The sequence below is a fragment of the Cnephaeus nilssonii genome, assembly GCF_951640355.1.
Source record: "Cnephaeus nilssonii genome assembly, chromosome: 7".
Taxonomy (NCBI): domain Eukaryota; kingdom Metazoa; phylum Chordata; class Mammalia; order Chiroptera; family Vespertilionidae; genus Cnephaeus; species Cnephaeus nilssonii.
In genome coordinates, this window is record NC_137078.1 from 75,018,085 (window position 1) to 75,033,945 (window position 15,861).

The following is a 15,861-nucleotide window of genomic DNA, read 5'->3' on the forward strand; positions in this document are numbered from 1 at the left end:
TCTGGCCTGAGTTTTGCTTCCAACCGGTAGGAATACGCAGAGAACCGTTTTCAGGGACGGCCGCCCCCTAACAGCGCCTCGGTAAGAAGGGCCTGTTCATGCAGGCTCTCACTGTACCCCAAATGACCACCCACTTGACACTGGGAGGGAAAACACCCTCTCGAGCCCTCTTCCTCTCTTCCTGGGCTCCACCAGTTTTTGTCCTCTAAGCCCTTTCCTTCCCTCCGGCAGGAGCCTGCCTCCTTGGACTCTGGTGCAAGCCGTCAGCTGTTCAGTTCCGTCTGGTTTCACTCTGGATAAGAAAGGGTGGACCGAATGGGGATGGGGCCGTTGGTTAGTAAAATATCTGCAAGAAAGACAGACTTTTCGTATTACTATCTCAATCTCCTCTTGGCACCTGGCCGGCATGTACTTATGCAGAAAGAGCTGTTGTGTTGAGGCCCCTGATGGACCTCAGTTTACCCCACCATTCCATGTGCAAATGTTAGAAAAAGCATGTCAACCCTAGTCCTATTTCTTAAATGAAATTTCCACTCCTATTCCCAACCCATCTTTCTGCCCCTGTACTAAACATGTGAAGGTATGAAAGCAGGTTGAAAGTTCTGTCCTTGCCAAGGTTGGAACAGAATCACGTCCACCAGCATTCCAAACTCCAAACGTTTATTTGTTTTTACTGAACTACCCTCTGGCCTAGCGCTACCTAGAATCTCTGCAGTGACGGAAATGTCCTGTGCGTGCACCGTCCAATGAGGCAGCCACCGGCCCGTGTGGCTGTTGAGCACTTGGAATGTGGTTAGTGTAACTGAGGAACTGAATTTCTAAAATTATTTCATTTTAAATATATTATTGGGCATCCATATAGACTAGCACAACTCTGGTCTCATTCCACCAATGGCAATGAAGGACGTTATATGAAACTGTTAAAAAAAAACCTGGAAATGAAATGACTGTAGGATAGTAAGGAGGATGTTGACTAGTTCATAGATTGTCCTCTCACTAGGAAAAGATTTTCTCAGGTCTAAGGACTGAAAAAAAAAAAAAAAGCAAAGCTCTTAAAGAACTAGTTTTGTTTTGTTTTGAATCTGAAGACACTATGTATTGCATGCTCAATTAGGTTTCCTTTTTTCCTTTGGCTGTCAGGAAGCTCAGCCAAATTTAGAGCCTGCCTCTGTCATGTGTACCCTTGTATACTAGCATCACCCTCAGTTCCATTTGTCTCTTTCCTCTCCTGTTGTCTTTTTTTTTTTTTTTTAGTGTATTAGTTAATGATTTTTAGTAAATTTATAACATTGTGGGGAAAAAAATTTATAACATTGTGCAACTATCATCACAAAACATGTCCATCAGCCCCAAAAGCATCCTTGTGCCCGGCCAGCGTGACTCAGTGGTTGAGTGTGGGCCCATGAACCAGGAGGTGGTGGTTTGACTGCCAGTCAGGACACATGCCCGGGTTGCGTGCTCGATCCCTAGTGTGGGGCATGCAGGAGGCAGCTGGTCAATGATTCTCTCCTTAATGATGTTTCTGTCTCTCTCTCCCTCTCCCTTCCTCTCTGAAATCAATAAACATGTATATATATATGTTTAAAAGCATCCTTGTGCTCATTTCAGTCACTCCATATTCCCATAGGCAACCACTACAATCTACTTTCTGTTTGATGTAGATTTGCTTTTCCTGGATATTTTATATAAATGGAATCATATAATGTGTGATCTTTTGTGTTTGGCCTCTTTCACTGAGCATAATGTTTTTGAAGTTCATCTGTAGACTCTATCAGTAGTTTATTCCTTTTTATTGCCAAATAGTATTCTACTATATGGATATACTAGTACTACATTTTATTTATCATCGATTCACCAGTGGATAAACATTTGAGTTCTTTCTATTTTTTTTGGCTGTTACAAATACTGCTGTTATGAACTTGCACATATAAGTCCTTCTGTAGACATATGTTTTCATTTCTCTTGGGCAGATACCTAGATGCGGAATTGTTGGGTCACATGGTAAATTTATGTTAAGAATCTGCCAAGCTGTTTTCCCAAGTGCTGCGCCATTTCACATTCCCACAAGCAATGTGTGAAGACTCCAGTTTCTCCACATCCTCATCAACACTTGTTATTGCCTGTCTTTTTTATTATAGCCATTCTAGTGGGTGTGTAGTGGTTTCAATTTGCATTTTCCTACAGACTAATGATGAGCCTCTTTTCATGTGCTTATTGGCCATGTATTTGGTGAAATGTCTGTTTAATTCTTTTTCCCATTTTTAAATGGAGTTATTTGTCTTATTATTGAGTTGTGAGTTCTTTATATATTCTAGATGCAAATCCTTTTATCAGACATACGATTTACAAATATTTTCTCCTCCTCTGTCACTTGTTTTCACTTTATTAGTGAGTTTTTTTATCGAAAAGTTTTTAATTTTTATGTAGTCTAATTTATCATTTTTTTTCTTATGTTACTTGTTTTTTTGGTATCATATCAATAATTTGCCCTAACCCAAAGTCATGAAGATTTACTTCTATGTTTTCTTCTAAGAATTTTATTGTTTTTTTTCTCTTACATTTAGATCTAACCTATTTTGAGTTACTGGTAATTTTTGGATATGGCATGGAATAAGAGTCTAAATTAATATTTTTGCATGTGGATATCCACTTGTACCAGAACCATTTGTTGAAAAAAACCAAACACACTATTCTTTCCCCATTGATGCCTTGGCACCTTTGTCAAAAATCAATTGACAAGGTAGGGGAGAGTGGGAGTAGTGGGGAGAGATCAACCAAAGGACTTGTATGCATACATATAAGCCTAACCAATGGACACAGACCAAGGGGGAGGTTGGGGGGGGGGGGTGAGGGCATGAGTGGTGGGGTGGGGAAGCAATGGGGCAATAAGGACACATATGTAATACCTTAATCAATAAAGAAAAAAAATTATTTAAAAAATCAATTGACCATACATGTAAGGGTTCCATTGATCTGTATGTCTATGCTATGCCACTATCACACTGTCTTGATTACTGTCCTTGTTTTTGCTTTTATTTTATTTTATTTTTTTAGTTTCTTCATATACTTACCTTTAAGTTTATTTAACTGGAGAATAGGTCATCTCTTTTCTCTCTCCCCATTGATATTAGCTCTTGGCAAGAATGTAATGGAGGCTTCCTAAAATCAAGTCATCAGCGCCTCTCCTGTGAGAATCGAGAAGTCATTAAAGGGACTATGACCATACTCTTACTCAAACACATCCCAAAGGGGATCAAGAAAGGAGTAGGCATTCTATCCTTGCCACCATAATCGGATTTACTGATTCCCAGGGAAAATGGAATAATTACTGCTAATTATGAGGTAGTTAAGGAATTATTTCCTTTCTCAATATGGCTTTAGAATGTACTAGACCTGAGAAGTGATGTCTGTCTTTGAGCTATGGGTATGAGTGTATTTGTTTAACAGGCTCAATATTTAAAGACATCAGTGTGGATATTGAATATCGAAAAGAAAGCTCCTGAAAAAAAGAAACCCACCTTGAAAGATGGGATGTAGAATGCCAACGCTCTCCCTCACAGGAATGACCTCTGGGAGGAGGTGCCAATTCAAACATTACTGATCAACTTGATGAGCCCTGCAGACATGACTCATGAGTTTTCTTGACTTGGGAACTGAATGGGGGGAGGGAAAGGATCCAGAGAGATACATCCCTTCCCGGTGCGGAAAGAAGGGATTTTCTGAAAGTGGATTGCCAGGGGCTGTTGCTGAAGGATGCCGCCCAGAGAGAAGCTGTATAATGGAGGACAGCAGAGTGAATTTAGCATTTAACTCTTGAGATACTTTTCTCCTTGGTTCCTGGGAAAATCCTAGTTATTACCCAGCTGTAATTTTCTCTTTCTGTCCTGTGATTCCTTTTTAAGCTGCCCTACTCTTCATTAAAGCACGTCACACATGGCAGCCCAGCTTCATAAGATGGTCTTGGGGAGAATAAAAAGCTGCCGTGGTGAAGGGGTGGACGGTATGCTCTATCCCCTACCTCTTTCCTGGGGTCCATGGGGAGAAAACAAAGTTTTCTTGAGGTACCTACATCCCAAACTCCGGGTGGTGGCCAGCATTATGAGATGAGATCCCCTGCAGAATTAGAACATTTAAAATGGTGAACCGGCTCCCAGTTGAACAACTCAGAACTCAGGGGGTGCCCAAGAACCTCCTACTTCTCTGTTCATGTTTAATGAGACCTACCTCTGAAGGGGGAACTGGGGAGAGGTGAACAACTGTGTAATCTTTTAAATGTATTCACTTATTCAAAAAGACAGAGAGTCCTACTATGTACCCGGCATCTTGTATCGCATGTTTTTTTATGTCACCTAAATCCTTTCTGAAAGAAAGTAAAATGAAGAAAGAGAGGGCAAAGCACTTAATAAATCTTGATTGAATGAATGAATTGCAAGAGCCAGATGGCATGAGCCTTTAAGTGAGCAGGAATTTTTCCATGAGGCTGAAGGAATAATGATCTGGGAGTGGCTTTTGAGAGCACAGAAGGCTCTGCCCCTCCTCCTGACTCTGCGGTGGGGAGGATGGCAGCTTCCCTGAAAACAGTTGCTGGGTCCTCAGTTAGGCAGGAATTGGAAAAGGGGCCTCTTAACGGGCTGAAGGCTTCTAGGGGCAACAGGGGAAGACTGGGGAGGGAGCAGTGGGAAGCTGGGTCAGGGGAGAGGAAGTGGAGAAGGCTGATAGAGGATGAACCAGGCTCTCATTTAGACACCAGCTGAGGATTACCAGGATATCGGGCCCAGTGGGATTAGCTTTTAAATGGTCCTCCAAGCCTGCACTATTAGAGGCTTAATTATGCTAATTCTAATAATCATCAAATAGCTTCTATTTTCAAGAACCTGTGATGTGAAGCTCTGGAAAAGCTCTGGTAAAGCTCTTTATGAACACAGTTTTCTATCATTCTTATAATACTGCAGTAAGTAATATTCCCCTTTTACAGAAGAGGAAGCTGAGGCTTAGAGAGAGAAGTAATTTGCCCAAAACCGAACAGCTAATAAGTGCCATGGGTATCCTTCAGACTAGGTTTGTATGTCTCCAAATGCCAGGCTGCCCCAGCAGCTGATCTGTGCTGACTGGGGCCAGTTCAGCTGGTCTGTCCTGGCTGTGGCCTTGGTGGCATTGGCAGCATAAGGAGAGTCCTTGAAAACCTAGAGGTGTCCATGACACACAGCTACGCAACTCCAAGCCTCTGGCCAGAGCCCCCACCACACTCCTGAATCATATTGCCCCCATTGCCTGGAACCCGCCTAGACTCCACTCATCGTCCACACAGGGCTGGGGTCCCAGAGAAATATGTGAGCGTGGCCGAAACCGGTTTGGCTCAGTGGATAGAGCGTTGGCCTGCGGACTCAAGGGTCCCAGGTTCGATTCCGGTCAAGGGCATGTACCTTGGTTGCGGGCACATCCCCAGTAGGGGGTGTGCAAGAGGCAGCTGATCGATGTTTCTCTCTCATAGATGTTTCTAACTCTCTATCCCTCTCTCTTCCTCTCTGTAAGAAATCAATAAAATATATTAAAAAAAAGAAAGAAAGAAAGAAATATGTGAGCGTGATTATATGTGGAAGAGACAGAGCTCTGTGAAAATGTCTACCAAACAACCCAGCTCTACACTAAGGGCCAGGGCCGCTGCCCCAAAGAAATAGTGCTTGAGCCAAAAGTGAAGAATGCGCTAAAAACTGAAGTGGGCCAGGTGGGAAAGTCCTCTCAAAAGAATGGTGGTGCAAAGGCTGGGTGGTTGGGGTGGCAGTGGGGGCACATGTGTACTTGAGGAATCGAAAGGAAGCTAGAGGGAACTCAGGAGAAGGGAGTGTAATGTTAAATGATGATGGGAGGGCATTTAAGGAGTTAAGGAGTTGGCTCTTTATCCCAGGAGCAACGGGAAGTCAGTAGAGGGTTTTAAATGGGAGTGACATGATAAGACTGGAGAAGGGCAGAGCTATGCAGTAAGGTCAGTTAGGAGTTCCTGCAGGAGTCCAGATAAGAGGTAATAATAGGGTTTTGAAACATGGTGGACAATGAAGTGGACCAGCAACCAACTACCAACAGGTAGAAGAGTCCCTGGACCTCATCGGACTCAGCTTGGATGAGCAGATTTATGTGAAAATGAGAAATGACAGAGAGCTTTGAGGTAGATCACCTGCTTATGATCAACATTTAAATATGATATTAGAAGATATGGAAGAAACTGTGACCACCATAGAAATTGATGAAGAGACATATGAAGAGATATAAAAATCAACAAAATGGCACGTTCCAATGCTCTTTGTGGAGGGATAGTGTTGTACTGGTTGCCCCTCCATTGAGAGTTGGCTGAAACAAGTAATTTATCTTGCATGGAAATTAGGAGACTTTGTATGAGTGTTTCTTTAAATGTAGAAGATATTTAAAAGAGAAACCTGTGTAAATTTTGATATTAAGAAATGAGTAAGGAATCTTCCACTCCTGAAATTAGTTGATTTGCAGATAACTCACAAATTCTTAAGTTAAATGACACTTTTATTTTTCTCCAATCCTCCCAATAAATGTGATCACCAAGATGCAGCCCTCCTTTTTAGGAGTTGATTTGCTCTACTGATTTTTCCCCCCAGACAATTTCTGAATTTTTAAATTTAAATTAAATGTCTCCTTTTTCGATTTTTTTAAATGCGAAAGAAAAAAAAAGGGGGGGGGGGAGTAATAATAGCTTGGACCAGCAAGGCATCAGTAGAAGTGAAGAGAAGGGGATAGATAAAAGAGATGCTTTGGAGGTAAAATTCACAGGATTTGGTGATGGTTCCTAGGATTCTGGCTTGCCTGTTAGGTGGCAAATTTACTGAGACAGAGAACACTGGAAAGGTTCACAGAGTGTGATCATGAGTTAGGTCTTGGGCATGTTGAAGTGCCATTGGGGGGTTGAAGTGCCATTGAGACACTGAGGTAGAGATGTTTACTAGGTAGTGGGCTAGGCTCCTGTTGGTCAGGAGCTTAGATAGGAAGTTCTCCAGGATGGAGACATAAAGGTGTGAATCATCACCAAATGGATTGCAATCAACTTTGTAGGCATGGATGAGATCACCAGGGGAAAAGTCCACAGTGAGTGAGTGTAAGGGCCTAGGAATGGGCCTTGAAGAGCATGAGTATTTTTTTTTAAATCTTTATTGTTCAGATAATTACAGATGTTCCTCTTTTTTTCCCCCATAGCTCCCCTCCACCCGGTTCCCACCCCACTCCAAGCCTTCCCTGCGCCCCCACTGACTTCGCCCATAGGTGTAAGCTCTTTGTCCAATCTCTTTCCACACCTCCCACAACCCCTTCCCCCTGAGAATTGTCATTCCGCTCCCTTTCCATGCCCCTGATTCTATTACATTCACCAGTCTGTTCTGTTCATCAGGTTTTTTTATTCATTTGATTTTGAGGTTCACTTGTTGATAGATATGTATTTGTTGTCACTTTGTTGTTCATAATTTTTTATCTTTACCTTTTTCTTCTTTCTCTTCTTAGAGAATACCCTTCAGCATTTCATGTAATACTGGTTTGGTGGTGATGAACTCCTTTAGCTTTTTCTTGTCTGTGAAGCTCTTTATCTGACCTTCAATTCTAAATGATAGCTTTGCTGGGTAGAGTAATCTTGGTTGTAGGTTTTTGCTATTCATCACTTTGTATGTTTCTTGCCACTCCCTTCTGGCCTGCATAGTTTCTGTTGACAAATCAGCTGACAGTCATATGGGTACTCCCTTGTAGGTAACTAACTGTCTTTCTCTTGCTGCTTTTAAGATTCTCTCTTTGTCTTTTGCCCTTGGCATTTTAATTATGATGTGTCTTGGTGTGGTCCTCTTTGGATTCCTCTTGTTTGGGGTTCTCTGCGCTTCCTAGACTTGTAAGTCTATTTCTTTCACCAGGTAGGGGAAGTTTTCTGTCATTATTTCTTCAAATAGGTTTTCAATATTTTGCTCTCTCTCTTCTTCTGGCACCCCCATAATTTGAATGTTGGTACGCTTGCAGTTGTCCCGGAGGCTCCTTACACTATCTTTATATTCTTGGATTCTTTTTTTGTTTGTTTTTCCAGTTGGGTGTGTTTTGCTTCTTCATATTTCAAATCTTTGACTTGATTCTTGGGATCCTCTAGTCTGCTGTTAATCTCTGTATATTATTCTTTATTTCAGTCAGTGTATGCTTAATTTCTGATTGGTCCTTTTTCATATCCTTGAGGGTCTCACTAAATTCCTTGGAGGTTTCTAGAAGATTCTTGAGTAACCTTATAACCGTGATTTTGAACTCTATATCCAGTATTTTGCTTTCACCCATTACTTTCATTTGTGACATGTTTCTTTGTCTCCGCATTTTGGCTGCTTCCCTGTGTTTGTTTCTATGTACTGGGTAGCTGCTAAGTCTCCTTGAGTTGATAGAGTGGCCTTGTGTAGTAGGTGTCCTATAGGGCCCAATGTCTCAGCCTCCCTAGTCACCTGAGCTGGGAACTCTAGTTGCACCCCTTTGTGGGCTGTTTGCACAGTCTTGTTGTAGTTAACCCTTGATTGCTGTTGGTATCACTGGGAGGAATTGACCTCCAGGCCAATTGGCTGTGATGACCAGCTGTGTCTACACTGGAAGATCTGTTGCACAGGAGACACCCTTATGGGACCCTTATGGGGCAGGACTTGCTTAAGTGGGACTTTGGTGCTTACTGAGTTTGCCCCTTGAGTGTGTCTCTTATGGATGTGAAGAGTTGTAATCTGGTATGGTCTCACTCTGAGCACTGGGTACACTGGCTCTTGGATCTCCAAGGAGATGCAAGGTCAGCCACTGTCTGGGGCCACCCAGCAGGAGCTACAGAGACATCTGCAGATTCCTCCTCTTTGTATGGGGTTTGGAAGTGCCCAGACGAGGGCCAGCTGTGAAGCAAGGCCGGCTGCTGCTGCCGGGCCTTGGGCCTTCTTTTGGAAGTTCTGGGGCTCTCTGACCCAGCTGCAATTTGACAGGTTTTAAGCTGAGAAAGGACAGGCCATTCATATGCAAAAGCCAATGTGCACAGCTTGGGTGGGGTTGTAAATTGGGTGGGGCGGGTCTCTGGGAATCACCAGGGCGGAGCAAATAGCAATGGCTGCTAGTCAGCCCTGCACCAGAGAGGTCCCTGGGTCTCCGTATCCTGCACCCCCGTGCAGGAACAATGATCGCTGCTAGCACCTCGCAGAGAGAAAGCTGCCCTCGCATTCTGGCCTGATGCCAGATAGTCCAATTTCACCCATATGTGTCTGGGTCCCCCAGAGTCTCGCCTGGAACTGGAGTTCAGAGCAAGCGGGAGCTTGTATCTCCCTCCCGGTTTAAAGAGCAGCACATCCAGGTGCCAGCACTTTCCACGCCTCCACACCTCTTACCAGTCTCAATGCGCTTTCTTCACCTCTCTAGTTGTGGAACTTCCACTCAGCCAGCTTTCCCGAGGTTCTGGGTGGTAGCTGTTCTGCCTTTTAGTTGTAATTTTGATGTGGTTGTGAGAGGCAGCAAGTATAGGTGTTTACCTATACCGCCATCTTGGTTCTCTCTCGAGCATGAGTATTTAATGACTGAATGGAGGAGGATAGCCCTGCAAAGGAGACGGAGAAAGAGACCAACCAGGAGAATATGGTGCCAAAGGTGTCAAAGAAGCTAGTGTTTTAAGAATGAAGTAATCAACCCAGCTGGCATGGCTCAATGGTTGAGCATCAACCTATGAACCAAGAGGTCAGCGGTTCAATTCCCTGCCAGGGCACATGCCTGGTTGCAGGCTCAATCCCCCAACGGCAGCCAATCAATGATTCTCATCATTGATGTTTCTATCCCTCTCTCCCTCTCCCTGCCTCTCTGAAATCAATAAAAATATTTTTTCTTTAAAAATGAAGTAATCAAACGATCTAACAGATGAATACTGGGGGAAAAATCCCATCCAATTTTGAGACATGGAAGTCATAGCTCAAACATCATGTTTCAGGGGAGCCGTGAGAGGTGAAAGCCAAATCCGAATGAATGTTGGAGTGAGTAGGAATGCCATAATAGCCAAGAGTGGGGAAGGAAGCTGGGGTTAAGGTTGCAGGGAGCAGAAAGATGGGAAGAATCCAATTGAGAGGGTAGGATCCAGTACTCAGAGAGGGAGGGGATTCTGGATAGAGTGAGGTGCCTGAGAAACAGAGGGGCTAGGAATCAAGGCTAGGCAGGAGCACTGGCCTGAGATAGAAGGAGGGGGGCTTTCTTTAATGCATCGGGAGAGAGGACAGATGTAGGGAGATGTGTGAACATGCTAGTGGGTAACTGGGGGAGTTCCTGTCTAGTGGCTAAATCCTCTCTATAAAGGAAGATGTGCCCGTGAGGAAATGGAGGTGTAAAGAGGATGGGGACGGTTAGAAACAGCCATTGCAGAGAGTAGGGTTCCAAGCTGACTGGAGAAATGTGTCCAGGGCCCAATTGCAGTCAATGGCTATGGTTTATGGGAACATCAATCTGACCTGTGGAGTCACTTGGCTACTTGCGCACGGCACTGGAAGGCAGACAGGGGGACTCACCTGCAGCTGGGGATTTGCCAGACAGATATGATCAAAAGGCAGAAAGGCAAAGGGGTTTGGGATATTGACAAGCAAATTATTAAAATGCTGGGCCTTGGCATCTAAGTTGGACAAACAAGAAGAAAAGGGAAAGAAGGAGAGAGCTGATGCATTAGGAGAACACAGAGAGGTCTACAGGGAAGAAGCCTGATGAGACTGAACAGTTACCCTGAGGTTGCATGAATAAGGTGTGAGCAGCAAAGGCGTGGTTAGGGCTGGGACAAGGCCCAATGTGTGATGGTAAGAATGAGGTGCCTAAGTGGCCCCTAGGAGATGGCCGTTGTGATGAGGAGCTCAAGGTCTGCCTTCTCTGGCACTGAAGTAACCCAGGCACATGGCAGGAAGTTGCAAAGGCCACTGAGAAGTTCAATAAGCTGAAAACATAGGCACAGTCATTGGATTTGGCAAAACAGAGGTGAATAGTCATTATGTCAAGAGCAATTTCAGTGGAGAGCTGGTCCCAAAAGCCGGCTGTAGTGGGCTGAGTCTGAGCAGGAGATGGATGAGTGGAGGCTTCATCTATAAACAGCTCTTGGATTTGTTGTGAGAAGAGCAGAGAAATGTCCAGTCTCTCCCACTCGGGTGGGGGGGGGGGGGTAAGGGAGGGTCAAGGAAGCAGATTATTTTCTAGGATGAGAAAGAATTAAGAACAACTATGAGCCTATGGGAATGATACAGCAAGGGGGATGGGAGGGGTGAGGGGAGAGAAGCGAAGTCCTGGAGGAGCCAAAGCATCCTGGGGATCGGTGCCCACTATTGTGGGCACATCCTCCTGGCAACCAGCAGGCAGATGGCGAGGAAGGCTAGGACGTGGGTGGTTTGGTAGTAGGGGATGAGGAAGTCCTCCCTGGCAGCTTCTGTTTGCTCAGAGAAGCTGGGGCTGAAGTCACCAGCAGTGTTCTATTGAGAAATTAACCCGGGGCCTCATCTCCAACCCCCAGTGACTCATCAGGAAGGAATGAAAGGGCTTTTGTGTTCTGAGGCCATTTCCCCCCCACCCCACACCCCCACCCCACACCTGAGAAGGTAAACAGACTGTTTTGCTTTCTGGTGTCAGGGCTCCTTCTGACTGGCTAAGAGGGAGAACCCCTTAGGGAGCTGACCCTCCAGCTGGAAGTGAGGGGCAGAACAGGTACTCCCATCCCACCCTGAAACGGGCCCCCACAGACGTGGCTGTGTGTCACCTCAGATGCCAACGACTAAGGGCTGCAACTTTGCTGGTCTATAGGAGAGGCCCCTTTGGAAGAGCCTGGGATGAAAGGAATGGGGGGTCCCCTTCCCAAGGACTGGGGGACAAATAGTGGAAGCCCCATGGCAGTGAGAGCGAATGTCTGCAAAAGCAGCAGTGGTCCCGGAAAGACCACAGCCTTTGCCTACAAGGCTGTGGAGCTCAGACCAACCACCCCTGGAACTGTGCGAGCCCCTGGAGTTCTTGGACAGTCGAAGGGAGTTGAAGGAGGGCTGTGAGGGATATGGAATTCTTACTGATCTGGTTAGGGTAAGGACTCAAGCTGAATTTAATTTGATTTAGAGCAACTGAGATGTATTTACATCATGAGTTTGAGCAGAGTGTCCAGGGGGCCAGGACCTGGACAAAGGGTGAATAGTGAGGGGGAGCTGACATCTGGCTCTCCCCTCACCCTGCACCCTGGGGCCAGAACACGGCAGACACAGAACTACCACGTGGTACCATTTGGCCTTCACAGATGAGCACAAAGTCATCCCTCCCCGCCAGGCCCAGGAGCAGGGCAGCAGGGCAGACCCACATGGACCCCGTGCTCAGAGTTTGGCAGTCTACACAGAGCCTGGACCGCTCCTTCTGTGGCTGTTATGCACTCACACTTGAGGTTCTTGTCCGTGTGGACCGGAGCCTGGGCCCCTTTTATTTATTTATTTATTTATTTATTTATTTATTTATTTATTTATTTATTTTTACCTCAGTCTTATGTCCAATTCCAGGTGCTGGGCATACTGAGAAAGTGAGCATAGAAAGAGAACATCTACCTGTTCATTCCTTTAAATCTGTATTGAGCACCTATTGTGTGTCTGCTTCCCATGCTGGCCACTGGGATATGGCAGTGGACAAGGCAGGCTCGTTCCTCCTGCCCTCAAGGAACCCACAGTCTGGGGCTGGGGACAGACATAGGTATAGGTAGTGGTGATACCTAATGCTTAGAGCTTCAGCAGGGAAGCCCCCAACCCAGCCAGGGGTCAGGATGGCTTCCTGAAGGAAGTGATGGTTCTGAACAGGTACCATGGGTTCCAAGGCACTGAAACCCACTCAAGATAGAGCAGGTCTTGCCCTGGCCGGTTTGGCTCCGTGGATAGAGCGTTGGCCTGTGGACCGAAGGGTCCCAGGTTTGATTCCAGTCAAGGGCACATGCCTGGGTTGCAGGCTCGGTCCAACGTGCAGGAGGCAGCCAATCAATGATTCCCTCTCACCATTGATGTTTCTATCTCTCTCTTCCTCTCTGAAATAAATAAAAATATATATTATTAAAAAAAGATAGAGCAGGTCTTAAGAGGTGCTCTTCTATGACTATGTGCAAGAGATTTTATGATCAACTTGGTTTTGTGTGGTCCAAAACCCAAAAGTCAGAAACTCTTTGTCTCTGTCTCTCTCCCTCTACCACTCTTTCGCTTTCCCTCTCCCCAACCACCTCTGGGGCTCCTTCCGCCATCTGATGTGTTCCTCACAGAGCTACATGGTCTCTAGTCTCTGTTTTTCAAGTTTTACAGGACTGATTGGATGGGGACGCAGGAGAGACAGTATTTCTGGCCCAGCGACTGAATGAATGAGGATGCCAAAGCCTGAGATGGGGATAATTAAAGACCAGTGGATCTAGGTGGGAGAGAAAGTGAATTCTGTCTACCTGAGGGATATGCACAGAGTGGTATGAAGACGGTTCTTGGTTGCGTGGGTCCTGAGCTCAGAAGAGAGGCCCAGACTAGAGAGAGAGATTTGGAAGTTAGTGTGTGGTTGGTGGTGGTTGAGATGGTCCAGGGAGAAGAGACAGAGGGGGAGAAGGGACAGGCTAGGATAGACCCCAGGAGGAGCAGGAGCTGGTACAAGAGACTGAGAAAGGGTGGCCATTGCGGAAAGTCCAGGCCATCAAGCCAAGGGGAAGGACTGTTTTCACAAGTCAGCAATGAGCTGGCATAATTGGCTGAAAAGAATACTTTTCTAAATTTGGGGGGAGGGGTGGAGAAGGAAGCCCCAAACAAAAACCTAGACCCGTCCTAAATTCTGAAACACCTAAATTATGGCAAAAATGTATAAAGCTGCATAAAAGTCTTAGTACCTCCTCCACAGTACGCCAAAATTACCAGTGGGTAAAAAACCACTGTCTAGGAATATTCATTTTTGATCTGTTTGTCATCAGGATCTAATTGTTTGCCCAGAATCACTGGAGTCAGTCCCATCCCCTTCTTACACACCAGGGGGCGCAGACACACTGTTTCTGAATCCAACTCCCGGCAAAAGCAGGCAGTGATTACCAGAACTTGACCTCTCAGCTGAATCCTTGGGCCCCACCTTCACTCCTGCCCTGCACCTGTGAACCCTGAATCCAGGTGCTTCAACAATCCCAAAACTTTATTTCTCACCTGACTCCCAAACTCATAGAGGTATCAGAGAGGCCCCACGGAAAATCAGTTACTCCACAGGGGTCCTCACCTGACCTATGGCAGTAGCCTAGGTTCCCCATCTTTCATGAGAGGCGTGGGTGAGAGAGGGCAGTTGTGGTTTTGGCTGACTTTTACATGGTGGTGGCATGGACTGGGCAGGTGGGTCTGAAGCTGTGAGCTTTGCTGCCAAAGTGTGACTCTAGCTTTGGAGCTCACCCAAGTCCCTAGGAGTTAGGGCGCAGCATAAGTCTTCAGGTACATGATTGGTTTAGCCCAGAAATTCATAGGGTCAGCATATGAGTTTGGCATGAGGCGTCAGAAACTAAATACCAAGGTTTATATCAAGTTTGGAGGACATTATCAAGTCTTGAACTCAAGGGCTAATTCAAGACTTGATTCAGGTTCACAGCTGAAATTGATATAAATATTGGGGTATTGGCCAGCCTGAGGTGGGGTTGACATCTGATCAGAGAAGTAGAGGGTGAGTATGGGGACGAAGTGGATTTGCATGGAGTTTCTGCAAAGTCAGTCTCGTTAATCTTGGGTTCCACGATGATTATCATTAGAGTTGGGTCAAGTTAGGGTCCAAAATGGTCCCAAGGATGGGTGGGGTTTGAGGTCAGTATTTGTGTTAGGTCCTTTTCTGGTGACCCAATCTCAATTCAGGAACTGGGCATCCCAATTCAGAAAGTGTGTTGGCATTGACCTGGGATTGGGATTGGAGTTTTATGTAAGGTTTGGGGTTCAGAAGAGAGCACTGGGGTTCATAACAAGGTAGCTATTGGACTTTAGCAATGGGGACTCAGTATGGGTACCAGGGTTGATGCTATTGTCACTATCAAGCTTAAAGCTTAGGTAGAGATGATAAGGAGATTTAGAGTCAGAATTGGTATTTGGGCTCAATATGGGGTTTCAAATTTAAATCACTGCTTGAGCCAATTTCAGATTCAGGGGTTTGAACTCAATATTGAGTTTGGGGGTGGGTCAGGGCTCAATATTAGATTTGTATCTGTATGGGGAGGACGTGGGGTAGTATCAGATTTATATTAGGACTGGGAACCACTAGTAGGATCTGGACTTGGTATGGAGTTTGGGTCTGTACATGCTCATTATTGGGGTTCTGGTTCAATATTGGGAGTTCCAGTCGTTTACACTGGGGGTTGGGTTGTGGCCTCGCTGGGCCTGCTTGGCTCCGCGGTTCTCTGAGCGAGAGTGCACGAGGGGAGGGGCGGCGCCGGGGACGAGCACGGCAGGGCAGGGGCGCGGGCGCGGCGCGAGCGGGGGCGCGCGGCTGGAGCTGGCGCGGGAGCGGCGGAGCGGTGGCGGCGGCGGCCGAGGCGGCGGCTCCAGCTCCGGCTCTAGCTCGGGTGGCGGTGGCGGGAGAGGGACCCGGGGGAGGCGGCGGCGGCGGAGGCAGAAGAGGAGAGGGAGCAGCAGCCTCAGCGGCTTTTGGGGGACATGCGGACCGACGGCCCCTGGAGAGGCGGTGAGTGACCCCCCGAACCCCCCTACAGTCCCCTCCGCATTTGTTCCTTCCCCACAGCCCCCGCCCTCTTCCCGCGTCCACCCGGCGGAGCTGGTGGCGGTCCCGGGGGGGCTTGGGGCGCCGCTGAGGCCGGGCCGCGCCCCCACCTGCCGCGCCCGCAGCCTG

The 15,861-nt window shown here is 46.4% G+C and overlaps 1 protein-coding gene and 1 pseudogene across 3 annotated transcripts in view; both read left to right on the forward strand.

Annotated features, from left to right (window-relative positions):
• The first annotated feature begins 6,040 nt into the window (after positions 1 to 6,040).
• On the forward strand, positions 6,041 to 6,349 carry LOC307103709 (U6 snRNA-associated Sm-like protein LSm3; annotated as a pseudogene). The gene has a single exon. The product of its transcript is annotated as a U6 snRNA-associated Sm-like protein LSm3 (transcript).
• Positions 6,350 to 15,517: 9,168 nt separating this feature from the next.
• The window catches only part of PTPRF (protein tyrosine phosphatase receptor type F), an 81,508-nt gene continuing 81,164 nt past the window's right edge, over positions 15,518 to 15,861 (forward strand). For both annotated transcript variants that reach the window (XM_079776312.1, XM_079776313.1), the window contains exon 1: positions 15,518 to 15,696. The gene's annotated coding sequence lies outside the window, so the exon portion shown is untranslated. The remainder of the gene's footprint in view (positions 15,697 to 15,861) is intronic.